A 6,483-nucleotide genomic window follows, 5' to 3' on the forward strand; every position below is an offset into this window, starting at 1 on the left:
GTAGACAGACGCACAGACAGACAATGTATGACAAGTAGACAGACACACAGACAGACAGACAATGTGAGACAAGTAGACAGACACACACAGACATACAGACAGACAGATAATGTGAGACAAGTAGGCAGACACAGACACACAGACAGACGGATGATGTGAGACAAGTAGACAGACACAGACACTCAAACAGACAGACAATGAGACAAGTAGACAGACCCAGACACACAGACAGACAGACAATGTGAGACAAGTAGACAGACACAGACACACACAGACATTTACCTACATGTCACCATGTTACCCAGGTTCTAGGTGGTTACACCCAAGATGAGCTTGGGCAGTGATATGGGCCCTAATATGCCCACCACTATAAACAAAATTGCCTGCGCCACTAATGGGCGGAAGCTGAACAGCGTTTCCTAAATACTCTTCAAGTGTGCCTATAGGCTCTATAGGCCTTAATATATATATATATATATATATATATATATATATATATATATATATATATATATATATATATATATATATATATATAAAAGAAAAAGACTGAGACAAGTAGACACACACACACACACACACACAGTCATACAGACAATGTGAAACAAGTAGACAGACACAGACAGATAGGCAATGTGAAACAAGTAGACAGACACAGACATACAGACAGACAGATAATGTGAAACAAGTAGACAGACAGACTGTGAGACAAGTAGAGAGACACAGACACAGACAGACAATGTGAGACAAGTAGACATACATAGATACAGACAGACAGACAGAGGGTGTGAGGCAGGGAGACAGGGAGTGATGGTGGTGGTGGTGTTGGTCAACAATGGTGTGGTCAGAGTGAGTGAGTGAGTTAGAGTGGGTGCGTGGCGGCGTGGAGGAAGGGGAGGAGGGGAGGGTGTGTGCTTGGGTATCATCGGGTGAGTCTTATCTCAAGTCACGCTCATTGCCCTCAGGAAAGCGCGAGGCTAAAACGTGAAGCGTGTATTAATATATCAGCACCACAAACTCAAGGTGACTGAGTGTGTAATTCACCACGGGTGCCTGCTAGTCACCCAGCCAGTCTTCCCCATTACAGAGCGAGCTCAGAGCTCATAGACCGATCTTCGGGTAAGACTGAGACCACAACACACTCCACACACCGGGAAAGCGAGGCCACAACCCCTCGAGTTACACCCCGTACCTATTTACTGCTAGCTGAACACACCCCACACATTAAGAGGTTTGTCCATTTGCCTCGCCGCCTCCGGGATTCGAACCCGGACCTCTCGAGTGAGAGTCGAGCGTGCTAACCACTACACTACGCGGTGTGTGTGTTTCACTGTTTGATCTGCTGCAGTCTCTGACGAGACAGCCAGACGTTACCCTACGGAACGAGCTCAGAGCTCATTATTTCCGATCTTCGGATAGGCCTGAGACCAGGCACACACCACACCGGGACAACAAGGTCACAACTCCTCGATTTACATCCCTTACCTACTCACTGCTAGGTGAACAGCACCTACACGTGAAAGGAGACACACCCAAATATCTCCACCCGGCCTGGGAATCGAACCCCGGTCCTCTGGCTTGTGAAGCCAGCGCTCTAACCACTGAGCTACCGGGCGCGCGTGTGTGTGTGTGTTTACCAAGTTGTATTGTACAGGGTTCGAGCAGGGCTCATAGTGTCCTGTCTCCATTCTCCATTTATCTAATTTTTCCTTCAAGTTCTGCACATTATGTGGTGTAACAACTTCATTATCCAATGCATTCCACTTTTCCACCTTTCTGTGTAGAAAACTGTATTTTCCAATATCCTTCACACACTGCCTCATCCTGATATTTTCATATCCTCGTGTGTGTAATTCACCTCGGTCGTCTGCTGGTCACCCAGCCAGTCTTCCCCATTACGGAGCGAGCTCAGAGATCATACACGTTATTAATCCCTTCAATGCTGGGACGCATTTTTTACCAAGATTTTGTTTGTGATTAGACGATTTTATTGACATTAAGAAGGGTCTTTGGAGGTCAGAAGATTAATGGCCGGAGTCTTCACTATTTTAATCCCCCAATGAGTTTCTGAAGCTGTATAAATTCACTAAACGGTCACCAGAATGCATATGGAAACGAGTCACAGCAGTGAAGTGGTTTACATATAAAGAAAAAAAAAAAAAAAACTTCTATTGAAACGCTTTAAGCTGTGATAACAATTTTCGAAGAGCCACTGAGATGATTCCGTGGGTAATCAACCCTTTTTATCTATTTATTCCTTTACTCATTTTTTTTCTATATTCTTTATTTATTTATTCATTTTCTTTCATATTCTTCTTTATTTATTTATTAATTTTCTTCTATATTTTTACTGACGCTACAAATCCCGCACACAACCATCACTACAACCACAAACTCTTATGAGCCACAGTCACTTTCACCACTCCTTAAATCTCATCAATACCACAACGCATTTTCACCATAATTTTTGGGTGTGATTAGACCATTTTATTGACATATGAAGGGTCTTCACTATTCTAATCTCCACATGAGTATACAATCACCAAATAGTAAGTACAATGAATATGAAAACGCGTCAAATCACTGAAGGTTTTCATCTCTTCAGTACCAGGAGGCATTTTCATATTAATTCTACTTACTATTTGGCGAATTTATACAGCTTCAGAAACACATGCTGGGATTAGAATACTGAAGACTCTGGCCATTAAACTTCTGACCTCCATAGATCCTTCCTGTGTAAAACCACCAAATAGTAAGTAGAATGAATATGGAAATCCGTCACGGTACTGAAGGTTCAAACAGGAAGGCACGGGGTGTTGAAATGCTTGAGATTGCGCTCCGTGGCAGAAATCCCCAGCGAGCCCAGTACTGAAAAACCCCACTGCCCTCAAAACCCGCCTGGGGGAACCGCAGAGGAGAGGTCACGTGTTGTCACTGTGGGAAGTAACGGCGCTGAGTGGGAGTGAGGGGAGGGAGGGAAGAGCAGGCACCCTCACCTCACTATACTTAATGCGGCCCTGAACTGATGAAGAATAAATAAATAGATGAAAAATACTCATTACTACGCTGCCTGCTTCTGTATTTCCAGCTTCCTGTGACTTGACTTCATTAATTTAACCTCTTCAACACTGGGACACATTTACTACCTTTGGATTTGTGTACGATTATAGATCTTTTTTTTTTTTTTTTTTTTTTTTTTTTGAGATTAGGAAAAGTCTATGGATGTCAGAAGATTAATGGCCAGTGTCTTCAGTATTTTAATCCCTCACATGAGTTTCTGGAGCTGTATGAAATCACCAAATTATAAGCTGGATGAATATGGAAACGCGTCATGGTGCTGAATGGGTTAATGCGACCCTAAACTGACGAAAAATAGACAAATATATATATATATATATATATATATATATATATATATATATATATATATATATATATATAATATTACTACGTTGCCTGCTTTTTATATTTCCTTCCTATGACTTGACTTCAGTAAGAGGGAGGTTTCAAGACATTTATCCCTTTTTGGCCAACTCTCGGACCTACAAGGGGACTGGGAAGTAAGTCGGCTGTTTTTTTATTTAAAAATTTTTTTTTTTTTTTTTGGTTTTATATTGTCCTTAGCCATTTTTTTCGTCTAACATAAAAAGATAATAGTGAATCTTCGCTCTCATTTCTCTTCCTCTTCTCTTTGCCCTTTCTTTCTCACTTTATCTCTGTATGATTTGTTTTTCTTCCATTGGTAACTGTTTTGAAGATGTTTGTAAAGACTCTACGCATTAACTGGTGCTGCTAATTGCCTCGTGGCGCATTAAAGAAAAAGTCACGCATAAATCTCGTCAGTACTGGGACGCATTTATACACGAGTTTTGGGTGTAATTAGACGATTTCATTTACATTAGGAAGGATCTATGGAGGTCAGAAGATTAATGGCCACAGTCTTAACTATTTTAATCCCCCAAGTAAGTTTCTGAAGCTGTATAAAATCACCAAATAATAAACAGAATAGATATGAAAACGCGTCAAATCATTGAAGGGATTAATTTCTTTAGTAGCAGGACGCATTTTTATATCCATTCTGGTTACTATTTGGCCATTTTATACAGCTCCAGAAACATATGATGGGATTAGAATAGTGAAGATTCTGGACATTAATCTTCTGACCTCCAATGACCCTTCTTGATGCAAATAAAATCATCTAATCACATCCAAAAAGGAGGTAAAAATGCCTCCCAGTACTGAAGGGAATTTAAGGCAGTATTAGCCCCTCACCATACATTGTCTATCTGATCTGGCCGCATCACCCAGAAAGTTTGAACATCACCGGGATAGAGCGCGCGCAAGCATAGAACACTTACTTGGGAACAATGAAGACAATTAGATCATGTTACGGTGTGTCAATTGCAATATAATGATTCAGGAAGGATGGAGACTGAATTAAACCATGGTGTAGTGTTCTAATTAGGCTAGAGAAGTGATACAGGAAGAACAAAGACAATTGGATCATGTTATAGTGTTAAGATTGCAGCATAATGATTCACAAAGATGGAGACTGAGTTGAACCATCGTATAGTGTTCCAATTAGACTAGAAAGTGAAGCAGGATGAACGAAAACAAGTAGATCATGTGTTAAAATTGCAACAGAACAGAAATTTATGACATACCGAGCCATTAAGTCTTCAAGGTGTGTCTAATTCTCTACCAATCTTTTAGGGAACTTGCATTTTAAGTGGGCCTTTTTTTTATTTATTTATTTAAACCATGTTATAGTGTTAAAATTGGACTAGAAATTAAAGTGATCCAGGAACAACGAAGACAGTTAAATCATATGGTTGTGTAGACGTAGTGTTCTAAACGGAAAGAAAAAAAAAAAAAGCAATGATTTAGGAAGGACGAATACTGAATCAAATCATGGTGTTTTATTTATTTATTTATTTACTTTTATTTATACCATTTGCAATAACTCAGGAAGGACGGAAACAATTAAACCATGGTGTAGTGTTCCAATTGGGCTAGAAAAGCGATACAAGAACAACAAATACAATTGGATCATGTTGTAGTGTTTCAGTTGCAATATAGTGATTCAGGAAGAGCGGAAAGTGAATTAAACCATGGTATAGTGTTCCAATTGGGCTAGAAAAATGATCCAGGAAGAACGAAGACAATTAAATCATGTTATAGTGTTTGGATTTTAGTGATTCAGGAAGGATGGAGACTGAATTAAACCATGGTGTAGTGTTGCAATTAGGCTTGAAATTAAATAGATTCAGGAAAGACAGAGGCAAGTAAATCATGGTAGTGTAGTGTTCTAAATGGAAGAGAAAACTGATAAAAGGAACAACTAACACTGAATCAAATCATGGTATAGTGTTTTAGTTGGAAGAGAAAACTGATGAAAGGAACGACTACGACTGAACTGAATCATGGTAAAGTGTTTTAGTTGCAATATTAAACTGGTCAAAGGAACAACTAACATGCATCAAATCATATGGTAAAGTATTTCAGCTGGAACATTAAACTGATAAAAGGGAAAACTAAGACTGAATCAAGGATGTCACAGTTTTCTTTGTCTCCAGCACCGTGAAATGACGAGATGCGAAGTTTACAGTCTAAGTGTACAAGACCACCGAGTGACACCAAGGGGTAGAATATGTGGCCTCTGCAAACACTGGGAAGAAAACATTTTTAACAGGGGACAGCATTGGCAGGGGAACATTTGTGAGCTGAGGCAGGGTTGACAAAGGAACATTTCTGAGCAGAGGCAGGATTGGTAGGGGAACATTTGTGAGCTGAGGCAAGGTTGGAAGGGGAACATTTGTGAGCTGAGGCAGGGTTGGCAGCGGAACATTTGTGAGCTGAGGCAGGGTTGGTAGGGCAACATTTCTGAGCAGAGGCAGGGTTAGCAGGGGAACATTTCTGAGCAGGGCTAGGATTGGCGAGGGAACATTTCTGAGCTGAGGCAGGGTTGGTAGGGGAACATTTCTGAGCAGAGGCAGGGTTGGCAGAGGAACATTTCTGAGCTGTGGTAGGGTTGGCAGGGGAACATTTCTGAGCAGGGGTAGGATTGGCAAGGGAACATTTCTGAGCTGAGGCAGGGTTGACAAAGGAACATTTCTGAGCTGTGGTAGGGTTGGCAGGGGAACATTTCTGAGCAGAGGCAGGGTTGGCAGGGGAACATTTCTGAGCTGAGGCAGGGTTGGCAGGGGAACATTTCTGAGCAGGGGTAGGATTGGCAAGGGAACATTTCTGAGCTGAGGCAGGGTTGACAAAGGAACATTTCGGAACAGGGGCGAAGCTGCATCCTGTTCTGGGTTGCGCTGGTGGTGGTGGTGGAGGTGGTGGTGGTGCTAGTGGAGATGGTGGTGGTGATGGTGGTGGAGGTGGTGGTGGTGGTGGTAGTGGAGATGGTGGTGGTGGTGGAGGTCTCGACACGGCTGGCTCGGTCAAGGACACTTGTCTTACGTCACTGTTGATGCGTCGCTC

General features: G+C 41.6%; 1 non-coding gene across 1 annotated transcript; it reads right to left on the reverse strand.

Moving 5' to 3' along the window:
* Positions 1 to 1,246: 1,246 nt before the first annotated feature.
* On the reverse strand, positions 1,247 to 1,319 carry Trnae-cuc. Its single transcript has one exon. It is a non-coding gene; the product is annotated as a tRNA-Glu (tRNA).
* Positions 1,320 to 6,483: the final 5,164 nt, after the last annotated feature.

Source organism: Portunus trituberculatus, chromosome 34, assembly GCF_017591435.1.
Source record: "Portunus trituberculatus isolate SZX2019 chromosome 34, ASM1759143v1, whole genome shotgun sequence".
Lineage (NCBI taxonomy): Eukaryota > Metazoa > Arthropoda > Malacostraca > Decapoda > Portunidae > Portunus > Portunus trituberculatus.